This window comes from Ambystoma mexicanum, chromosome 12 (genome assembly GCF_040938575.1).
Source record: "Ambystoma mexicanum isolate Mex_15411 chromosome 12, UKY_AmexF1_1, whole genome shotgun sequence".
Taxonomy (NCBI): domain Eukaryota; kingdom Metazoa; phylum Chordata; class Amphibia; order Caudata; family Ambystomatidae; genus Ambystoma; species Ambystoma mexicanum.
In genome coordinates, this window is record NC_090936.1 from 1,185,534,047 (window position 1) to 1,185,558,352 (window position 24,306).

General features: G+C 52.4%; 1 protein-coding gene across 1 annotated transcript in view; it reads right to left on the reverse strand.

Annotated features, from left to right (window-relative positions):
- The window catches only part of ARID2 (AT-rich interaction domain 2), a 1,843,885-nt gene that overhangs the window by 805,006 nt on the left and 1,014,573 nt on the right, over positions 1–24,306 (reverse strand). The window lies entirely within an intron of this gene.

Consider the following 24,306-nt stretch of genomic DNA (forward strand, 5'->3'; position numbering starts at 1 on the left):
CGAGGTACGTCAGGAAGGCGAAAAGACGGTGAAACTGGTCTTCCCCACCAGTCAAAGGAAGAAGACTCTCCGGCGGGAGATCTCCTCTGTCGTTGGGAAAAGTGGTGAGGCAGTCCAGCAGGGCTCCACCGGTGGTGGTGTCGTGGCAGGTCGGCTCAGCTTCTCCCTCGTCGGATTCTTAGGTCCTGTGGCGACTTCTGAAGTTCCAGTCCCAAAAGCCCTGCTTTTATGCAGCAAACCCCCATTCACTCAGCCTAGCTGTCACTCAAACATGCTAAGTGGTGAGCCGGCCGGCTCACCACTTGGGCCAATCAGGATGGAGTGCGACTTGAGTTGCCTAGGCAACTCAGTCCAGGGTGCCTGAATTTCCCTCCACCCCTCCTAGGTGCCCCAGACAGAGTGGCACCACTTTGGAGGGCTTCTGTGAAGAAGCCCGCCAAAAAGTGGAACAAAGGGCTCGACTTGGGTTGGAGTCGCAGAAGAGAACACAAACGCCATTTTAGAATCAAGTTTTGGCAAAAAATACCAACCGGAGAATTAATATTAATTAAATAAACCGGCGGTATGTTCGAGGCTACCGTAAATAAATAAAGATAGTAGCCTAAAACAATGGGAAATCCCATAGGAAAATATTCGCGGTTGAATATAAAAAGTAGTATCCACTGCCACCAGCCAAAACTCGATCAGGGGGGACGGAGACGTGCCCCCTCGACTAACAGACCCCGGGGCAATTGAATTGCCCCAGCCAGTACGTCCACAATATGATGGTTTGTACTGGTTCTGTTCAGAATTTGAGACTAGTAAAGTCAATGGTGACTTTACATGCCCTGGGAGACAGTAGTCAGTCCCAGAGTATGGAGTCTATACTGGGGGGTCACTATGACACCCCTGTGTCACTGCACTGAGGGTGCTGTGTAACACATCACAAAAAACACATGAAGCCCTATGGAGTAAAATACCCCATAGCCCATTAAACACATCTAGATTCAAAGAAACACACTCAAATCATGCCTAAGAGTGAGTGAGGGTAAAAGTCTCACTCTTGGCAGGAGAAACAAAAAATAAACTCCAAAAATCCAGCAAAGCTGCTGTGGGACTCACTAGGTTAAGAAATTCAGCCTAAACAGAGAATTCTCCCTAACAAACACCCTAGCGTCCGACAAACCGGCCTTGAAGTCGTCTAGCCTATCCGTAGGAACGCAATCCTGGAAATCAGCCAACTCCTTCCACAGCTTCATATTAGCTGCCACCAGGATGAGCTTGGTATTTGCTTGCCGAATTTGCAGTGCTGATTTGGCAAAGACATTTTTGCCCAAGGAGTCTATAATGTTGTCTTCCTCTGAGAGAATCTAAGTCGGAGCAGTAGAGGTTGCAGAGGCCGCCTTGGATTGAAAAGTGGCCACAGCTACCACCATCGAGGAGGGAGCGGACAAGATGCCAAGCCTATCTCCTCGGAGGTGTGAACCCTGTATCGGGCGTCGATTCTTTTATTGATATGCAGCCCAGTGTGGGGCTTATCCCAGACTTTACAGGCCTCAGCCAAAACGTCCTTCTGGAGGAACAGGCCGTTACGCTCTTGTGGTGGCAAGGTGAACGCTCCCGAAACGCCCCTTCCTGCGGAACGGGGGCCTCAGGTACTGGAATGTCAAGGAGGGCCATCATATCCAGAACCTGGTCATGGAATGCTCTGACAGAGCGGGGCTGCTCATCGCTATAGTGATCAGTTTAAGGGTCATCCAGTGAATCGGGAACAGGCGGCAGTGCTGCCACAGGTTTCAAAGTCTATTCCATTCTACTGGTGTCTTCTCTATGGGAGACAGCAGGGGTAGAGGAGGAAGCACTGGCAGCGGACCATTAGGAAGAGGTACCACCACAAGTGCCGCTGGGCCGTCAGGGTGAAAGGTTGAGCCGGATGTTCAGGGTAGATTTCCTTGAAAAGACCCATAAAGTACTCTTACATAGGGTCAGAATGCATGAGCCTCTGAAATTTTCAGAAAAATACATCCTCTGATGTAGGTTTAGGCGCTGGAGTAGGCAGAGGCCTCTCATATGGGGCATAACCCCACAAACGCAATGAGGATGGTTGCCAGGAAGGCCCTCCACCGATCAGATCCGCATAGACCAGCGGAGCAGAAGTAGGAGGAAACAAGACAATATGTGCCAGCGGCATCTGAGCATGGCAGTCATAAAAAGAGCGGAACAGATTTTTACATCCCACCTGAGGTGAAAAAGGCTGCTCAGTCCCAAAATTAAGATTCCCAGCACCCGCCGTTGAGAACGTAGGAGTCAGGGAAGAATCCAAAATGGCCTCCGTGGACCATGAGAGGTGGGCCGCCATTTTGTTGATGGCTGAAGAGAACTGCGTCACATGTACAGCTGAGGCAATCGTCTCCTCAGGTTGGTCAGTGGACTTGAGTAACATTTTAGCCTTGACACAAGGGTCCTCAGCCGAGCCGTTACTGGGGGGGGGGGGGGTCTTGGATGTTTGCTTGACATCTTGGAGGGGGCCCAAACATTAGCCTCCAAGGGAGGAACCTCGGCAGAGCCGGTAACAGAGGAGTTAGTGCATGACCGCCCTCTTTGCCCCCTCGACAGAACCGTTATCACAGCAATGAGCTCCGGAAAACTGAGGAATCACCCTTACAGAGAAGACCCTAGGAACAGGTCTCTCGGTTTTGTCGGTACAGACCTTAGCCTCAAGAGGAACTTCAGGTTTTGTCCTGGTATGCATAGCTCCCTCGTGAGGGGTCTCAAGCCGTGGCTTGGTACAGAAAGATCCAGAAAAGGAGGCCTCAGGGCGTATCCCGGTATCTGTGTGGAAAGCTCCAGAAACTGAGACCTCAGAGCAAACCCCGGTCTCCAAAGCCTCAGACTAACTGGGCCAACGTTTAGCACCCAACAGGTGAACCTCAGATAGGTGTTGCGGTCTTGGCAGGTCTGTTGTGGGAACCCTCAGAGAAAAGTCTGGTATGCTCATTAGGTCTGCGAGGCACCTTAGGAGAAATCCTGGTGGTAGAGCTACTGGACCCCTCCCGGACTGAGAAGACCCCAGAAAGGAGTCCCTCAGCCGGGGGTGCCCTAAAAGGTACCAGGCGTCTCTTCTTTTCGTCGATGAAAAGCTGAAGATGTGGCGGAGGAACGCGCTGAAAAACGTTCTCCCACCGAAGAAGACAGCGCTGGAGTGCCCGGACGGAGAGGGAATCGCAGTAGAAACACGTACCCCAGCGATGGTCCGGACCGAGACACTGCAAGCAGAAAGAATGCGGATCCGCCATAGCGAAGCGACGTTCACTAAAGAACAGGACACAAATCCCAGATGCTCCGGCATAGACGGAGGACTACGCGACCGCAGAACGGGAGCAGGAGAGAAGGACAACGGGAACAAAAAACTCCTGAAGATGCAAGCACGTCCAGTCCCGACCACGCATAGAAAAGGACTGAAGGGCGATGCGCAGAGCGGAGCTCAGGAGGGCGGGGTTGCGGCTGCGTGCGGTACCCCGCCTAAAAAGAGAAGGACAACATTTTTTCTATTTTATCAAAAGTGCTCGGGTCCCATCCCGAAGGACGGAATGTCCCACAAGTATTGAGGAAAGGGGAAGGGACGTAGGTGTACAGAGCGTTTCCCTTTACTGGAGTAGCAATATAGGGTGTTCGGTTTCCTCGCCTCCCTAAGTATGTCCATGCATCTCTAAGGGAGTTGTAGGTGCCCGAACTCAATGACCTCAGGAGCCAGGCCGCCAAGTTCAAGGTTTGCGGGCATGGGTGAAGTTTCTCTCCCTTGTCCTGAGATAACATGTTGTACGGACAAGGCGGTTTCATTCGGAGGATATAGGGACATCTCCATCAGATGTGAGAACCAGGGTTGGCAGGGCAACCAATATTATGTTGACTGGTTCCTGGTGCATCTTGTGCACGATCTTGGTGAGTGGGGGAGTCGGGGGAGAGTGGCGGCGGGGGAGGCAAAGCAAACAAATTTCCAGGACCATGTTATCCAGAGACCATTTCCCCCTTGGATCGGTTCTGGGGGTACCTGGAGGTGTAATCTTGGAATTGAGCGTTCTCCCGAGTTGTCGATCTCTGGGAGGCCCCATAGCGCAAAAACATTGGAGACTATGTCTTTGTGTAGTCACCATTCGTACTCTACGGGCAGTGGGAAGGAACAAGTTACTTACCTGTAACTGTTGTTCTCCAGCATGGGTCTGGCATGGATTCACATGCTCATGAATATTCCCCGTCGTCAGGCTGGGAATCCTCGATAAAGAAAAAATCAGTATCAGTTTCGTTTCTGATCTGACTTTCGTAGTAGTAACCAATCACTGATTTCTGCGTCATACTGACCACAGCCAATGACTGCCCTCTCCCTAAGCCCCGCCTCTGGCAGCCATCCTCAGATTTGGTAGCACGTGAAGTGGCAGTATGACCAAGTGAAGAGCCGCAGAGGGGTAGGAGGGAGGGTTCGCATGTGAATCCATGCCAGACCCATGCTGGAGAACAACAGTTACAGGTAAGTAACTTGTTCCTTCTCCAGCATGGGGTCTGGCATGGATTCACATGCTCATGAATAAGAGAATACATAGCAGTACACATGCACAACCACGGGAGGTGGCAACAGGCTCAACATTAAGCAATACAACAACTCAAAATTAAGCATCGCTTTCCTCCTCACCAGGCTCACCATAGGCGAATAGGTTGCGCAGCACTGCTTGGCCGACCCTGGACTCCTCCCTGGAATCCCGATCGACGCAGTAGAATTTCGTGAAGGTGTGCGTCGACCTCCACGTAGCAGCCCTGCAGATGTCCAGCAGGGGCACACCAGATAGGAACGCTGTGGTAGCTGCGATCGCTCTGGTGGAATGGGCTCTCAGACAGCCCGGGCAGCAGTCGGTTTGCAAACCGATGACAGTACATGATACAGCCGGAGAGCCATCTGGAAATGGAAGCCTTTGAGAGAGCCTTCCCCTGATTGACAGGTCCAAAGTTCACAAAAAGTTGTGACGTCTTCTGAAAGCTATTTGTGCGGTCCACGTAGAACTTCAGCGCTCTAGCCACATCCAGCGAGTGCAAAGTCCTTTCAGCCGGCGACTAAGGCGACGGGAAGAAAACAGGCAACACCAAGGGTTCGTTGAGGTGGAAGTCCGACGGCACCTTGGGCATAAAGGAGGCGTGCGTCCTGAGCACTACCCTTGTGTCGTGAAAAGTCAAGCACGGGGGCTTGCAGGAAAGGGCCTGAATCTCTCCCACTCGTCGTGCGGAGGTGATGGCCACAAAGAACGCTGTTTTCCACGGCAAGAACGTCAACGAAGCTGAGTGCAGAGGCTCGAACGGAGGTCCATGAGCTTGGGTCAGCACCACGTTGAGCTCCCACGCCGGGGCCGGCGCCTTCACCGGCGGGAACGATCTGAACAGTCCCTTCATGAATTCCTTCACCAGACGATGAGACCACAAGGACGTCCGTCCCGTGGTTCTGGTGTATTGGGAGATCGCAGCAAGATGAATCTTGATGGAAGCGTGCGCTAGTCCAGCCTTGGCCAGTGTCAGTAGGTACGGCAGTACTTGCGGAGCCGTAATCCGTAGAGGGTTAATCTTCTGTGCGTGGCACCAGACAGAGAACCTCTTCCATTTGTGTCCGTAGCATTTAAGAGTTGAGGACGCCCTGGCCTTTGCAAGAACCTCTGCAGTCGGCCGGTATGTCGTAACCTCCAAACTCTAGCGCTGCAGGAGCCAGGCCTGCAAGTTCAGCGACTTCGGGTTGTGATGGAGGATGGCGCCTCCTTCCCTGTAGAGAAGATCCACGTCCACTGGCAGCTTGATTGACAGGGACGCCTACAAGTCCAGAGGTCCAGGAACCATATCTGCCTCGGCCACGCGGGTGCGACGAGTATCATCCTGCACCGTGACCTCTTGAGCTGGTTGATGAGCCGGATCAGCAATGGCAAAGGAGGGAACGCGTACAGAAATAGGCCCTCCCAGAGGAACGAGAAAGCATCGCCCATGCTCCTCGGCTGGGGAAACCTGCTGGCGAACCTCCGGCACTTGGAGTTCGTCGCCGTTGCGAACAGATCGATCTGGGGTGTGCCCCAGCGTCAGAAGAGGCGGTCTACTAGATCCTGTCGTAGTTCCCACTCGTGGCACGAGCGCAGCTCTCTGCTGAGCGAGTCGGCTATGGTGTTTTTTATTCCTACCAGATGAAACGGCACCAGAAACATCCCTTGGGCGACTGCCCAATGCCACAGATCAGGCGCCTCCTTGGACAGGGCTGGGGTTCTGGTACCGCCCTGCTTCCTGATGTAGAACATGGTGGTGGTGTTGTGAAGATCCTCACCACCTTGCCCTTGAGGGACGCAAGGAAGGACCTGAGGGCCCAAAACACTGCACGGAGCTCCAGGACGTTGATATGGAGGGATTTCTCCGTCGGAAGCCAAAGTCCTCTCGCGTGCAGATTTTCGGTGTGCGCTCCCCACCCTTCCAGGGAGGCATCCGTGGTCACTGTCTTCTGGTGGCCCGGGGTCTGGAAGTCCATGCCCGCCGTCAGATGCGCGCGGGTTCCCCACCACTGGATCGCTCGCCGGAAACTCTCGTCGAGTGTGATCCTGTCCTCGAAGCTGCCCGTCTGGACCCAGCGAGCGTCCAGGAACTCCTGCAACGGGCACATCCGAAGCCTGCACAGGCGGATGAGATAAATGCAAGAAGACATCATTCCGAGGAGGGATTTGATGGACCTCACCTTGGCCGCGTCCGCAACCAGAATCCGCTGCACCTTGCCCAAGATGACCCTCGTTCTTTCCTCCGACGGCGAGGCCAGAAGAGCCACTGTGTCGAGTTTCGCTCCCAGAAACAGTGCGTCTTGCGCGGGCCCCAGGTGGGACTTGGAGAATTCATGGAGAATCCCAGGTCCGTGAGTAGTTGGACGGTCCTCGCCGTGTGTTCCGCGGCGAGCTCCTTTGTCTTTGCTCAGATGAGCCAGTCATCCAGGTAGGGGTAGACGTGGATCCCCTCCAGGCGCAGCCGCGCCGCCACCGGTGCGAGGCACTTGGTGAACACCCTGGGTGCCGACCTCAATCCGAAGGGAAGGGCTCCGAACTGGTAGTGCCGCCCTTGGACCACGAATCTGAGAAACTTTCGGTGTCTCCCTAGGATGGGGATATGGAAGCAAGTATCCTCCAAATCCAACGACAACAGGCAATCGCCCTCCTCCAGCTGACCCAGGACGTGCTGGAGGGTGACCATCCGGAACCTCTGCGCCTTGATGAATTTGTTCAGTCGTCGTAGGTCCAGGATGGGATGCCATCCTCCTGTCTTCTTCACGAGGAAGTATCTTGAGTAAACTCCGGAGCCCCGAAGCCTCTTTGGGACGAGCTCGATGGCGCCTTTCTTGACCATCGCCTTTACATCCAAGAGAAGTTGAGGGACGTGATGTTCCTTCCTGGCCACAAGGGGGGGACGCGCGGGCACTTCTTTAAAAACTCAAGCGCGTGACCCTGGGCCAGGGCGTCCAGCACCCCACGGTCGGTGGAGATGGACTCCCACACACCGACGAAGTTCGCCAGCCGGCTTCCCACCGGGGTGCTTCGCCCCACGGCCGGTTCAGTCCTGTTTCAACGAGGCTTTGCCGTCTTGTCCTCCCTTGCGACGACGGCGGGGTTCGCCCGACTTGCCTCGTCCCCTGAAGGCTTCCTGTGACGACGCCACGGCCGCTTGACGGTAGGTGGAATATCCGCCGCCGGAACCTTTGGAGGCACCCTGCTTGCCTCCGGTGCTCCGAAAGGGCGGCCGTCGTTGCTGGAGAACACCAAGAGCCCGGACCGTCTCCGTGTCCGCCTTGATGGCTTGCAGGGAATCGTCCACTGTTTTCCCAAACAGTTTTTTCCCGTCGAACGGCATGTCCAAAACTCTGGTCTGCACGTCCTGCCGGAAGTCCGTTGCCTTGAGCCATCCACGCCTTCTAAGGCACACGCCGTTGCCCAACTGGCGAAAGCCAGCATCAGCGATGTCCGTCGCTACCGTAATGGCGTGGTCCGACGCCACTTCCCCTTCCTGCAAGATCTCTAGGGCCTCAGCCCTCTTGTCGTCCGGTAGGAAGTCCAGCAAGGGGGCGATCTTGTACCACAACTCCCTTTCGTAGCGTGCTACGATAGCCAAGGGGTTGGCAGCCTTAATCGTCGTCGCTGCCGATGAGATGACTCTGCATCCCATCGTGTCCAATTTCTTTCCCTCGCCCTCCGGGGGGTGTGGTCGATGCCCCCCCCTGCTTTCTTCCTGGCCGCCGCGGAGACAACCGATTCCGGGGTCGGCTGTGCCCGAAGGCACAATGGGGCCGCGTCCGGGACCCGGTACTACTTCTTGTACCGATCCCTTCTCGCAGGCGTTGTGGATGGGTTCTTGAGGAGGGAGAGACCCTCATCCCAGATATCATCTAGTAGAGGTACAGCGAGGACCGTCTTCCTCTTGGTCTCGCGCCGTTGATAAATGAAGCCTTCCTTCTTCTCTTCCGGGCAGAGCTGGAAAAGCTTGGATGCCCTGGCGATCATGGCATGAAACAATCCAATCTCGTCGGGCGGGGAAGCCCGGGGAGGAGGTGACGACGGAGGATCCTCGCCGTAAACTTCGTCGTCTGTACCGGTCGCGGCCATGTCCGTCCCCGTGTCATCCCCCCAGGTCGTGGACGGGGAGGAGGGCTGAGACGGGCGCGATGGTTGAAAAGGAGGTGGAGGATGAATCCTTCTTCTCTTAGGAGGAGGGCTCCCAGAAGGGTCCCGGCTCCGGGTCCCCCATCGGGAGCGGTTCCTCCGTTGGTGGTAACGGCAATCTCGTCCTCCTCTCCGAGCATAAGGACTGTATAGCCAACAAAATGGCCGCAGAGTTGTCTTGCGGCACTGGTTGGGGGGGTTCCGACAGGCGGACAGGAACCTCATCGTACCCTCGACATTCTCGTCGTCCCCCTCGTCGGGGTCCCTCCCGACGGGCTGGTCTCCCTCCACGCCAATGCTGTGGCTTAAGACTTCGATCAGCTCCTCTTCAGAGGTTGAGGCCGAATCCACGATGGCCTCCTGCCCCTCCCTTTTTCTTCTCCATCGGAGGTTTCACGGGGGTCCTGTCGATGGGCTTGAAAGAGGACTCCTTCCGCGGTGGCAGGGAGACTCTGGGCCCCGAGGTCGCCTCCACTGGTGTAGCCTCCACAGGCTGAGCCAGGGCCGCCGCGACTGTCTCGATAGAGGCCTTGGCCTGGAGGATCAAGACTTTCGCCACCGTAGGTGTGCTCACCGCCTTCTCCTTAGGGGGGTGGGGGGATCACCGCCTCGCTCCCCTCCGAATTGGCCTTCGAGCTCGACCGGGGCCTCTCCAGAAGCTTCGCCGGGTGCTCGGACTTCCTCTTACCCGAGACAGAGCGTTGGCTCGTGGTTGATGGCGCCAGGGAGGTTGCGCCCTGCCTGGCAACCGAAGAGCCAGACCGTTCGGCGCTCCCAGTGCCCGCGGACTTGCGGTGCTTGGCCTTCTGTTGGGCCCCCGTCGCCGGGGCGCCCTTCAAAGGTCTTAGAAGACCACTCAAACTTCTTTTTCTCGCCTGACGGGCTCTTCCCTTTCAGCCAGTTGACTAGACGCAGATGGCGGTCCTTCATGGTCCGCTCCGACATGTTCCCGCAAAACGCACAGTCCTTCTCCACGTGCGTCTTGTCCTCATGCAGGCAGTAGAGGCAAAGGGAGTGTTTGATCTCCTTGAAAACATTCTGAAGCTGGCATGCAAAGCAGACCCTGAACAGCTTCCTGGGCGTCGAGCCTCCCTTCTCCTGGGCCATGTCCGAGATGGGCCTGAGAAAGTTCTGGAGTCCTCCAAAAGCGTGGCTCGACAAAATCTTCACCCTTGAGGGGGCGTAGAAGAATCCGACACGGGTCCCCGTTGATCGGATATAGAAATGGTGGCGCTTGAGGCTCTTATGACTGAAAAAGAGTAATTTTCCTATGAAAAAAGCGCGAAAACGCACTAAAGCTCGAGAGCAATAGCACGAGGATCCCAACACTTGAACGTGTGGTAAAAATCTGAGAATGGCTGCCAGAGGCGAGGCTTAGGGAGAGGGCAGTCATTGGCTGTGGTCAGCATGACGCAGAAATCAGTGATTGGTTACTACTAAGAAAGTCAGATCAGAAACGAAACTGATACTGATTTTTTCTTTACCGAGGATTCCCAGCCTGACGACGGGGAATATTCATGAGCATGTGAATCCATGCCAGACCCCATGCTGGAGAAGTCTCTGCTGAGCACATCCGCCAGAAGATGGAATTTCCCTGGAACGTGTTGAGACAACAGCAACTTCCTGTGTTTGACAGCCCATTTCCAAATGTTCTGGGACAGCTTGGATAGCCCTGGAGAGTGTGTGCCCCCTTGCTTGTTTAGGTAGTACATGGCTGTTGTGCCGTCTGTCAGGATCAGGACCGTCTTCCCCTGTAACTGTGTCTGAAAGGCTTTCAGTGCTTTGAATACAGCCAATAGCTCCAACAGATGTATGTGGTTGGATGCTACTTCTGGGGATCACACGCCATGCGCCGTCTGCTGAAGCAGGTGAGAGTTGACCGCGTGAGAGATGCGTCAGTCGTGAGAGTGGCTTCTACTGCGGGGTGGTGAAGGTTTTCCCCTTAGTTTCGTTTTCCCTCAACCACCACTGCAGAGAGAGAACCGAGGGCTGGCGAGACAACTACCAAATCTCCCCATTGTCCGCTGGCCTTACACCACTGGCTGTTGAGCCACTCTTGCATGGGACGCATGCGCAGACGCCCGTGAGGAACTAAGTAAATGCAGGACGCCATCATTCCCAACAGTCGCATTGGCCTTGCGTACAGTCACCTCTCGACCACCTACATACTGAGGGATCTGAAACAGCATCTTCTGAACCCTCTCGTTGGAGGGGAAGATGAGGCTGTCTTCTGTCTGAATTAGAGCCTCCAGAAACTGTTTGATTGAGGTCAAAGCTGGATTTCTTCGCGTTGATGGAGAATCCCTGGCTGAATAGGAGGTCTATCGTCTTTTGCGTGTTCAACGGGCATGTTCCGTAGGACTCCCCTGTAATGAGCCAGTCGTCGAGGTAAGGGTAAACGGGGACAGATTCTCTGCACATGTGTGCTGCTACCACTGCCAGTACCCTCGTAAACCCCCTTGGCGCCGAGGCAATGCTGAAGGGGAGTACTTTGAACTGATAGTGCTTGTCTTCCATCATGAACCTCATTTATTTTCTGTGCGGTAACTCCACAGACTGGTCAGGGGACTTGATCAAAACTTTAGCCTTGACACAAGGATCCTCGGCAGAGCTGGTACTATGGGGCCTGCGATGTTTACTGGACATCCTGTCGTGACCCTTTGAATTAGCCTCCAAGAGAGGAACCTCGGCCAAGCCAGTCAGAGGAGAAACGGTCAGCGACCTCTCCTTGTGCCCCCTCAACAGAACCGGTAACACTGCGAGCCCGGGAAAGTTGAGGAATCCATCACACAGACAAGACCTTAACAGGTCTGTCAGTTCTGTCGGTACACACCTTAGCCTCGATAAGAGGAACCTTGGAACAGAGTCCGGTCTTTATAGCTCTCCCGAGAGGGGCCTCGAACCGTGGTTCAGTACAGAAAGCCTCAACTGAGGGCTCAGGGCGCACTCCGGTGACTGTATGGGAAGCTCCAGACAAGGAGACCTCGGAGTGAACTCCGGTACCCAACACCTCAGCATGACTGGGCTGGCTATTAGCACCTGAATGGTGAACCTCGGATTGTGATCCTGTGTCTGCGGGAACCCTCAGAGAAAACCCTGGTATGCCTATAAGGCTTGCGAGGCACCTCAGGAGAAAACATGGTAGCTGCGCTTTTGAATCCCCTCCCAGAACTGGAGGACCCCCGGTAAGGAGTCGCCCGGGCAGTGTGCCCCGGGCGTCTCTTCTTTCCGTCAATGAAGAGTTGAAAATGCGGTGGAGGAACTCTGGAAGATCTCCTCCCACCGACGAAGACAACGCACAAGTGCCAGGACCGAAATGGAGTCGCAGTAGAAACACGCGTCCCAACAATGATCCGGTCCCAGACACTCCAAACAGAAAAAATGGGGACCCGCCCTAGCGAAGTGACATTCGCAAGAGGAACAAGCGACAAATCCCAAACAATTCGGCATAGACGGAGGACTACGCGGCCGCAGAACAGGAGCAGGAGAGAAAGACAACGGGAGAAGAAAAAGTCTTCCCAGTGATGCAAGTGCGCCCAGACCCAACCGCGCAGAGAAAAAGACTGAAGGGCAATGCGCGGGGCGCAGCTAAGGACGACAGGGTTACGGCCGCATGCGGTACCCCGCATAAAAATAGGACGACATTTTTCTATTTGATGCTTTTGTACAAAAAGTTCTCCGGTCCCGTTACACAGGACAGAATGTCCCAAAAGTATGGAGGAAAGGGGACGGGACGTAGTAGTAGTATAAAGAATGCATAGCAGTACATAAATACACAACCACAGGGGGTGGCTCCTCATACCTCCGGACCAGGCTCACCTTCAAATAAACATGTCTGCTTGGCCAACCCTGGACTCCTCTCTGGAATCGATGCATTAGAATCTTTTGAAGGTTTGCGTTGGTCTGCACGTAGCTGTAGGTGTCCAGCAGGGCCACACCAGGCAGGAATGATGTTGTCGCAGCAACCACTCTGGTGGAATGGGCAATCGACGGGTGGGCAGCGTTCAGTGGCAGAGTGAGACAGCCGCAGAGCCACCCAGAGATGGTAGCCTTGGACAAAGCTTTCCAATGGTTCACGAAAAGTTGAGTCGTCTTACGGAAACACTTCATGTGTTCCACATAGAACTTCAGCGCTCAAGCCAAATCCAGCGAGTGCAAAGTCTTTTCACCCGGCGACAAAGTTATCAGAAAAAACACAGGGAACACCAAAGGTTCGTTGAGATGGAACTCCGATGGGACCTTTACAGCATCACCCTCGTCTCGTGGAAAGTCAGATAAGGCTGCTTGCAGGACAGGGCCTGGCTCTCACCTACCCTCCTGGCAGAGTTGATGGCCTGAAAGGAACTTGAGAGGAGCTTGATCCATATGCTTGAAGGGGCTCCCCCTATGAGCCTCATCAGCACCACGTTGAGTTGTCATGCCGGGCAGGAGCCTTCACCGGCGGGAACGATCGAAACAGTCCTTTGAGGAACTCTGTCTAGACTGTGTGACCAAAGAGAAGGCCGTCCCAGAGACCTGGTGTAGCGGGAGATCGCCACCAGATGCACTTTGATGGAGGTGTGCTGCAGCCCCGCCTTAGTCAACAAAAACAAGTACAGAAGGATTTGACGGGCCGTGGCCCTCAAAGGGTTGATCTTAGCGAACCTCTTCCACTTGTGTCAATAGCACTTAACAGTCGATGATAACTTAGCCCTGGAGAGGACCTCCCTGCAGTCTGCCGGTAGCTCGAACCCACCAAACTCGAAGGCTGCAGGAGCCAGGCCTTCAGGTTCAGCGTCCTGGGTCGTGGTGCAGTACTGCACCTTCTTCTCTGGCAAGCAGATCCGCGACCACTGGCAGCTTGACTGGAGGTGACGTCGACAGGCTGTGAAGGTCCAGGTACCAAATTTGCCTCGGCGACGAGGATCATCCTGCACTGGCACCGTTTGAGTGGACTGATGACTCTTAGTAGTAGAGGCAATAGTGGTAACGCGTACAGGAACAGGCACGGGAAGGAGAACACGTCCCCCATGCTCCCCGACTGGTGGAACCTGCTGGCGAACCTCTGGCTCTTGGTGTTTGTCGCCACTGCAAACAGGTCGATCTGGGGTCTGCCCCACCTAAGGAAGAGGTTCTGCTAAAGCTCCGACTTGTGGCAAGAGTGCAGATCCCTGCTGAGAGAGTCTGCTGGGTTTTTGACTCCCACCAGATGAAAAGGAATGAGAAACATCCCCTGCGCGACAGCCCAGTGCCAAAAGTCCTGCGCCTCTCTGGAGAGCATTGGGGATCTGGTGACCCCTGCTTCCTGATGTAGAACATCGTGGTGGTATTGTCTGTTTAGACCCTCGCCACTTTGACCTTGAGGGACGGAAGGAACGACTTGAGGGCTCAGAAAACTGTCCGTAGGTCCAGGACATTGTGGTGGAGATCCCTCTCCTCCGGTAGCCACAGGCCGCTGGCATGCAGACGTCCAGTGTGGGCTCCCCAGCCCTCCAGGGAAGCGTCTGTGGTTACCGTCTCCTTGTACGGGGAACTCTGGAAGTCTGTGCCTTTGGCGATGTTGGAGCGCACGCCCCACCACCTTATCACTCGCCGGAACGCCACATTGAGGACAATCCTGTCCGTGAAGCTTCCAGACTCCTGGATCCACCGGGCGTCCAGGAATCCCTGGAGGGGTCGCATCCGCAAACTGCAGAGCCTGATCAGGTAGATGCACAACAACATCATGCAGAGCAATGACTTGTTGGCTCGTACTGTGGCGATCTTCAGCGCCAATAGCCGCTGTACCTTGCCCAAAATGGCTGCAATCCTTTCTTCCGAGGGGGTCACCAGGCAGGAGACAGTGTTAGTGTTGAGCCTGTCCCCGAGGAACAGAGCATCCTGCGATGGAATCAAGAAGGACTTCTGATAATTCATGGAGAATCCCAGCTCCATCAGCAGCCGGACGGTCCTGTCCGTGTGGTCGACAGCGATTTCCTTTGACTTGGCCCGGATGAGCCAGTCGTCAAGCCACGGTTACACATTTATCCCTTGCAGACTTAGATGGACCGACAATTGTGCCAGGCACTTCATAAACACCCTGGGCACTGACTTCAGTCCGAAGGGAAGGGCCATGAAATGGTAATGCTATCCCTATACGAAGCAGCGCAGGAACTGCCGATGATTCCGGTGAATGGGGACATGGAATAAGTGACCTTTAGATCCAGCCCTTCCTCTAGTTGGCCGAACACGAGTTGCAACGTGACCATCCTGAATTTTTGTGACTTGAGGAATTTGTCTAGACGCCAGAAGTCGAGAATGGGCCTCCAGCTCCCTGTCGTCTTTCATACTAAGAAGTATCTGGAGTAAAGTCTGGTGCCCCGGAGTCGCTTTGTAACACGCTCTATCGCCCCTTTTCTTAGCATTGCCCGTACCTCCTGCAGGAACTGAGGAATGTGCTGCTCCTGCTGGGCCACCGGTGCAATATGCAGACACTTCTGCTATAATTTGAGAGTGTGTCCGTGGGCGAGAGCGTCCAGCACCCATCGGTCGTTGGAGATCTTACTCCACTCGCTGACGAAGCCCACCATCAGACCTCCCACCAGGTTGCATGGGTGAGGGCCCGTTGGCCTGGCAGGTTCAGTGCTGCTTTGGGGCCTGCATGCCGCCTTGGGAGCGACAACGGTGGCCACCTCGGAAAGCCTTGGAACGACCCCTGTAGGCCTGTGGAGCAGAAGGGTTGACGGTAAGAGGACGATCTTCCAGATTTGCCTCCTGTGGCACGAAAGGAAGGGCGGTGTTGCTGAAGCATGCCTGGAGACCGTACCATCCGTCGGTCTTGATGGCTTGCAACGAGTCCTCAACAGCCTTCCAATAGGGATTGTCCCTGTCGAAAGTCATGTCCCGGACCCTTGTCTGAAGTTCCTGGCTTTCAACCAGCCACGATGACGGAGGCAGACACCTTTCCTCATCTGGTGGAATCCTGTGTCCAGAATGTCTGATGCCACTTTGCCCTCTTGGAGGATCTCCGTCGCCTCGACCCGCTTGTCGTTGGGGAGGAATTCCAGCCACAGGGTCATCTTGTATCACAGCTCCCAGTGGTACCTGGACAGGATCGCAAGAGCATTTGCCGCCTTGACCGGCGTTGCCGCAGAGTATATAACCTTTCGGCCCATTGCATCCAACTTTTTCCTCTCGCTGTCTGGGGGAACGGAGGCTGACAACGATGGATTTGAGGACTTCTTCCTCGCAGCTGCCGAGACGACCAAGTCTGGGGAAGGCTGTAATCGCAGTCACTTGGGTACGGACTCTGGCACGTAGCCAGCTGGTCCCCTTTCGCCAGGGCCGAGGTGGGATTCTTCATCAGCGCCAGGCCCTCATACCAAATGTCGTCCAGGAGAGCCACTGCCTGAATGGTCTTCCTTTTAGCCTCTCGGTGCTGGTACAGGGACCCTTCCTTTTTGGTCTCTTCTGGCGTCAGCTTGAAGAGCTCCGACGCGCGGGCAAACATCGAGTGGAATGATCCCACTTCGTCCGGAGGAGGCGCCACCAGGGCCGGATGGTCCCGTCTGCATCCTCTTCTGTATCTCTGACAGTGTGTGGAGAGTGGACAGGATGTCCAGCAACACATCTCTGGGAAGTTGAGGGGAGTAGGCTTGCTGGGCCCAGCGCCTAGGTCTTAGTCATTGTCAGCTCGGCCGTCGACCCCCTCCATGACTGTGTGAACGGACGCCATGTTCTCATCGTCCGATGAAGAAATTTCCATGCCTTGGAGCACCGTAGAGGCTTCCACGGCGCCCGCTCCTTCTTTGTGTCCTGAGAAGTCAGAGCTGGGCTCAGATGTTTTCTCCACCGGTTTGGCCGAAGCCTCCAACCCGGGAGGAAGGGCCACTCTGGGCGTAGCCGGGGTACCCTTGACCAGGTCAGCCCCTCTCACCTTTGAGATAGGCTGCCGCCACCAGGTCGATTGACGAGGACATTTCCTGGACCACCTTGGCCTTATGGAGCAAGTCGGTCACCTTACTCAGCCCTCTTGGACTACACCGGTTTCTCCCGCAGATTCCCATGGGTAGCCGATTTCCTCATCAAGGAGGAGCTGGAGCGATGGAGGCAGATGGTAATGTTGATTGCGCAATGCTCGTCGCAGGACACCCTCGCACGGCGACCCTGACGGAAATGGACTTGCAGTGCTTGGTCTTGTCTTCGGCCCCCACGAATGGGGTGCCCTCAAAGGACTTAGAAGTCCGCTCCTCGGACCTGCCGGTCCTGGGTGAGGCATGCCCCTGATTGCCACATGGGGTAGAGGCCTTGGCGTTGAGCCACGCCGCCAATCTGTTGTGCCAATGCTTCATGGTGCTTTTGGTGAATCACAGGAGAATTTCGCAATCCACCTCCTTGTGATCGCGATGGAGACAGTGGAGGCCCTGGGAGTGTTTGTCCTCCACAAACACATTCCTCAATCCGCAGCTGGAGTAGAGCTTGAAGAGAGAAACTCTGTCCTTCTCCTCCAACATGGTCTGGCGTGCAGTGTAAGCCCGATGGTCTTCTGGAATCTTCGATGGTAAACTTGACGATTCTTGCCCTTGAGGGGCGAAAGACGCTGATAAATGGATCCCTGCTTGCCGGTCAAAGGAACGAAAGAGCAGTGGGGCTCTATTAGACAAAAATCTAACTTTTTATCGAAAAAGCGCAAAAAATCTTAGAAAAGCTCATGGAGCAAAACACGAGGACTCCCAACACTTAAAAGTGCGGTAAAAATCTGAAGATGGCTGCCAGAGGAGGGGCTTAGGGAGAGGGCAGTGATTGGCTGGGGGCAGTATGACCCAGAGCTCAGTTATTGGTTTATAGGAGAAAGACAGTTTGTAAGTGAAAGTGAAACTGTTTTCTTTTACTGAGGATTCCTTGCCCGATGATGTAGAATATTCCTGAGCATGTGAATCCATGCCAGACCACATGCTGGAGAAAGAAGGTTTAACCCTAAGGACAACCTTGTCCTAGAAAAAAAAAATAGTAAATGGAGGCTTACTAGGTAGAGCCTGCAACTCACTCACCCTGCGGTGTGATGTCAACACAACTTACAGAAGGGTTCTGAAAGTTAGTAGTCTTAATGGACATTAATGAAGTGGCTCAAAGGAAGCACACATCAGAATTTTCCTGACAAGATTAAGGTCCCAAATTGGTACTTGGAATGGTGTAGGAGGGAATACGTTAGTGAGCCCTTTAAGAAATTGAATGATTAACAGAATCTTGAAATAAGATACCTTTTCAGATGTGCACTTAAAGATTGAAAATGCTGCCAAATTACCTTTTATTGTTCCAATCTGGTGCCCCAGATTTGCTAAATTTAACAAAAAAGATAGCACCATAGGTGTATTGCATTGTAAAGGGTCCGCATCCTTTTCCCTACACAAGCTGCAGAATCTATTCTAACAGCAGCGGTATAAGGATTTGGTTGCTGGCCTTCTGGCCGAAAGCAAAATCTCCATTATGTCATCCAGGGGGACCCAATCCTTAAATCTTAACCTCTCAGACACCATGCGTGAAGGTTGAGTCGCTTGACCTCTGGATGGAGAACCCCACCCTCTCGCAAGAAAAGGTCCTACCTTTGCAGAAGACATATTGGAGGGCAGATGGATATGTCCAGAAGGTCCGAAGACCACGTCCTCCTAGTCCAATCTAGGGCAATTAGGATAATTGATTTCCTGAACATTCCCAAACTCCTGATCACGTAAGGAATGACGGGGACTGGAGGAAACGTATATAGCAGTGGAAACTCCTAGTATACTACGAACACGTCTCCTAGAACACCTCGAGGGGTAAATTCCCTGAAGCAGAATAGTTTGCACTTCTGGTTGACAATGGTCGGGAACAGATCCACTTAAGGGCTCCCCCAAAGGGTGAAGATCTCGTGGATGACTTCCTGAGCTAGTTACCACTTGTGGGAGACTGTGCTCTGCCTGCTCATTGCGTCTGCCGCTGTGTACTCCTCTCTGGCAAGGTGAACTGCTGATAGGGATACTCCTCCTTGAATTGCCCAGAACCTGAGCTGCATTGCCTCTCTGCACAGTAGTAGTGACCATAGACCTCCTCCCTTGTTGAGGTAGTATATGGCCACTGTGTTAGTCATTATCAGGACATTTCTAGCCCCGTACAGAGGGCAGAAAGGCCGTCAGCGCTAGTAGGATTGCCCTCAGCTCCAAATGGTTGATGTACAGTTTGGACTCGGATGGAGACCCACGATCGTAACTACTGTTGCCTCCAGCCATGGTTGCCAAAAAAATTCTCCCTTCAGAATTTTTTCCTCGAAGGCTCACCACAGGAGATTCTGAAGCAGGTCCTTCCATCCTGCCCGAGAATTGAGACCACTGTGTCCTGAGAGTCCATTGGAGGAAAATGCAGGATGCCATGAGACAGAGCAAACCTCAAAGTAATCGAAAGACGGAAGACGCTGGGAATATGGAATTTGGTGACCATCTGTAGAATGCGATGAGCCCTCAACTCTGGTGGTGAGGATTTTCCCAAGGATGCATCCAGGACTGCTCAGATTTGTTGTAGTCTTTGTGATGGTATCATGTGAGTTCTTGTAATTGAGGGAGAAGCCCAGCTTGTGGAGAGAGTGGCAAGTGATGCTTAGATCTCCCAGGGCCTGTTCAGGTGAGCGTGCCCATATCGGCTAATCTTCCAGGTAGGGGTTGACGTGAATACCCCCCGTCTCTTTAGACTCGGTGCCACCACCGCCTTCAGCTTGGTGAAAACCCTTGGGGCGGAGGTCAGCACAAATGGCAGAACAGGAAATTGATCATGAGACCCACCAATGACTAACCTCGGGTACTTTCTGTGCTTGTGATGGGTTGGCACATGAAAGTAGGTCCAATGACACCATCCAATCCTGGAGCTGGAGGGCCTGAAGGAACAGAAAGTTTTACCTTCTCGAAATTGTCCTGAGGAACTTTTTCAAGCATCTCACGTCCAAGATGGGTCTCAATCCTCCATCCTTCTTGGGGATTAGGAAAGAAGGAGAGTACCACCCCTTAATCCTCTCCATTACAGGTACTAGTTCTATACCAACTTTATCTAGCAGGCTCAAAGGAGGAACAGATCTAGAACATTGAGTGCATGGCTGTTAGGGAGAATTCTCATTCTATGGATAATTTCCCTTACCTATAGAGTCCCCCAGCAGCTTTGCTGGATTTGAAGGGTTTCGTTCTTTTTACCTGCTAAGAGAGACTCTTTTTCCCACTCTTAGGCATTTTTGCTGTGTGTGTTCTAGGATATTTTTGTGTTTAATGCCTATGGGATCTTTCTCAACCCCATAGGAACCATCTTTATTCACATTTGTTACACAGCACCCTCAGTGCAGTGACACAGGGGTGTCGTAGCAACCCCCAAACAGACTCCATACCCTGGGACTGACTACTGACTCCCAGGGCATGTAAAGTTCCCATTGACTTTACTAGTCCAATCCTATGAAACTAAACCAGTGCAACCCATCTTACTGTGGAGGTACTGGAAGGGGTTAATAGTTTTTCCCCTATGTTCATTTTCGAGAGGGTACCGTACAGTCCCTCTCTCAAAAGTTTCTTGCTGGTGGCAGTGGTTACTACCATAAATATTCAACCGCAAATATTTCACTATGGGATTTTCCCTTTGATCGAGGCTACCACTTTTTCCGACAGCCTCTAACATATCGCCGGTGCATTTTAATATTAACTTTGCTCCGGTAGGTTTTATTTGCCAGAACTTTAATATAACTTCTTTCTTGTGTCTTTCTCTAGACTCCTAACCCAGGTCGGTGATCCTTTGTTCGTCCTTTTGGCGGGCTTCTGCAGAGAAGCCCTCCTTTCGGCACCACTGAGTCTGGGGTGGGTCAACTGTGTGGGAGGGGAAGTAGGACCCCTGGACAGGGTTGCCTTCGCAACCCATGTCGCACTCTATCCTGATAGGCTGGAGGGTCTCCCGCCAAGATGACCACTCCACTGTGTGAGTGACAACTAGGCTGTATGAATGGGGATCTTTTTGCATAAAAGCAGGGTCCTGAGGACTGGAAGAGCAAGACATTGCCACTGGAACTAAGAAGCCGAAGAGGAGAGAATCCAAAGACATCTGCAACGACTGAACCAACGGTGAAGCCCTGCTGCAGCGTCTCGCAACTTTTCTCCACACGGAGAGAGGAGATCTTCATCTGCAAGAGCCTTCTTCCCTTGAGCTGGTGGGGCCAACCAGTTTGCCAATCGCCTTCCCTGACTTGCCTTGGTCGAATCTCCCGTACCCTATACTCGGAGGCCGGATAGCCAGGCACCAGTCCACCCGGACCGAGATTTAAAGGAGCGTATCTTTTATTCGTCTGACAGCACCATGGCTGTTTCATCCCTGGGTAGTGCATTAACTCGAACCTTCCTCCACGACGAGAGCCGATTGATTGATTTATTTATTTATATAGCGCTTTATACCAAGGCGCTGTACAGTGGAACAACATAATACAAAATAACAACAACATTTAACAATGAGAGCAACATTTACATCATGAATCATTCAACAAAACAGTGCAAAGAGCAATTAACTCTTCCTCTGCTGGATCACCCGGACTGCAGGAACTAGCAGGAACAACCGCCACCGCAGGAGCCACTTCTTCATTTAAAGGTACATTGTACCGCCAGGCCGCCCTTTCTTCGCGGTAGCACTAAAGGTGTTTTAAATCCTTTACCTACCTGTTGGGTTGGCCGCCCCTCTCTCAACATTGTCTTTTTCAACTTCTGCAACCACCTTTTCAAATTCGTTAACCAAAGACTTGACTGCAGCTACAAGAACATTTTGCTCCTGGGCCCTTGCCCTGTACCACTGACTATGGCACATGCCTACTGACTCTGGTCACATTTTTTAGATCTGCTTTCTTTAGATTGATTCTCACTGAGAACTGGGTTGTGCACCTATTTCTTACAACCACCCCTTCCTTCCCTTTTCTAATCATTGTGAAATGCCGTTTTGCTCAGTTTACATTTTAAGTATTTCCTATACTAATGCACTGTCTTGCTGAACTGGTTCACAAACTAATGGGAAGTGTTGCTAGGGTGTATAAGAACCTATTTCTAGATAACTTGTGTTTTCCCTCCCTTTTGAGGAATTGTTAGAGGATCCTTTGTGTTTAAGTTGTCACTGTGCCGTTTTGCTCAGTTTTCACTCTGGTTCACTTGGTCTACAATTTAACTTGGAGTGTGTATATTTTTCCTTTGACTTAATTTAAACTTGCTTGATGACTGTGATACATGTGTTTTATTAGAAGTGTATAAAATAAATATACATCTACTTTTTAATACAAAGCTTTGGTCAGTGTTTCCTTGTTCCATAGTCTAGTGGGCCTATTGTGTAAAACCTGAATACTGCTCATCTCCCTCTTGAGATAAATCTGACTGCTCAGCCACAGCTACCAACGAAATCTTTGTGGTACAGACTGATACCAAAGGGGATTTATTGCTCTCACCTGTAGTCCTAATCTGGTGTAGTGCTCCCTAAGGGAACTGCACTGGATTCTGCCTAACAGTGGCTCCCTGGTGGATGTTCAGGAGGCGTTTTTAGAAAGGGGAGGCAGTAACCCTGGGCTACTGTTCCCAATATCCATGCATCTGAAGTAATACCCCGCCATTCTTGCAGTGCTGTGAGAGTCTGCCTCCAACTGAGGTATTGTGGGTTAAGGCCTCAGAGGTTTGTGGCGGCGCAAGCAGCAGCTGATGGTAAAATAGCCACTGCTTGGGCAGACTTTGCACCTTTCCCTCGTCTACCACGAGGGAATCTTCTTTGGCCCTTTTGATTAGCCAGTCATCTCGCTTTTCCAATTGAGGAGTAGAAGCAAAAGGACTTACCCCTCCAAGATGATCTATTGGGGTGAGATGGTTGTGGCCATCTGATGGTGACACCACAGGATTTGGCAGCCACCGTCGAGGTCTGCAGCTTCTCTAGGCTTTCGTCAGCCTTGCTGCCAAACAGCTGATTTCCATCAAAGGGCATGTTAAGGAGTCTGGATTGCACGTCCGGTGTAAAACCTGACCTCAACCATGCAAACCTGCGTATTACTGCGCTTGCCGCCATGGCTCTGCTGACCCTATCAGCAGAGTAGAGACCTGATTGTTGGGATTCAAATATAGCCTCCTTACTGTCTCTTACAATATTCAGAAAGCCGTCTATCTTCACCTTCGGGAATATGGTCATACGCCACAGCTACACAGTCCCACAAGATGAATGTAAATGTTGCCACTGCACAAGTGGCGTTTACCGACTTGAGAGCTTTATCAAGAATATCTATCAGGAGGTCCTGCTCAAATGATGGTGAAGGTCTGCCCATCCCAAAAAAATCTATATTTCTGGTCATAAATTGCCTGTAAAGAGGCAACTGCACGGTCTGCTAGACCTGGCTTGCCAAACTCAAGTTCTGGTGATGTGTCCACTCCACTAGCAGATTGGAGATTGTCATACATCTTTTAACCTGTTATGTTATTTGGCATTTATATAGAGCTCTATCATTGGTATGACCTCAAAGCGCAGGTAGGCTGAACGCCCTCAGGACCGTAGTCCAGGTCTGCTCAGAGAATAAGGTGTCGTAGGGTGCTTGGGAGCACCAGTTGTGTGTGCAGCTGATGTAATTGCCCGATGGTAGCTGCATCCTAGCATTAGGTGTGGTGGTATTGATATCAGTTGAATGTGTGCAGTCTGGCGGGTGGACAGGAAAACTGGGTTCTGGCTGCGTTGGGCCTGGAGGACGCTTATGTGTGCAGCAAGGCCTGTCTGTCAAGGGATAAAGCTGTGTTTTATTACAATGATGAGGTGTTTATGTGTTAACGCTCGTATGTGAGCAGCTAGGCTGAAATTGATAGAGGGGTACAGCTCCACTCTAATTGAGTGATGGCGTAGAGAAGAGTAAGCATAGTTATATGGGAGGAGAGAGTTTGGGTTGAGTTACGATCTAAAACATAGGTAACTAAATTACAGAAGCATCTCAGGCGGCACTTTCTAGTTGTGAGTAGAGCGAGTGAGAACAATTCTAATTGTGCAGCGCATGCAAACGAGTAACAGTGCCATCTCAAGGGGTACTTTCAAGGTGCAAGTTAAAGTAGCTTTCTAGATGTGACTCAGTCTTGCAAGAACAATTCCTAAGCGTGTAAATAAATCACAGTATCATCATAGCGTGCACCCTCTAGACCTGAGTCAAGACCAGTTCTAGGAGAACGGCACAGGCAGGTGACAGACTAGTAAATTCACAGTACTAATACAGTGGGCGCTTTCTAGGTTCGGTTAAATGCAGTGCTATTAATTTCTAACAATTTTCTAAGTGTGAGTCAATGTAATGCTAATAATTTCTAGCAATATTCTGACTGCGAAGAAGACTAGTAGAATCACAGTACTATCACATTACTATCACTGATTTTGAGAATCCTATGTGGTGGGGTAGAGGCTCAGATCTCGCAATACACCACGTTTCACCATACAATAGACAAAGATGTAGGCCACACCTAGATTTGAGTGTCCTGCAAAGTCGTGAAGAGGCCTAGGTTTCATAATACAGTACGTTTTACCATGTAGCAGACAAAGATGGAGGCTAAACCTAGATACGAGAGTCCTGTATAGTGGGAGAAAGGTCTAGGTTCCACAATAGGTGGGTCTTCACATATAA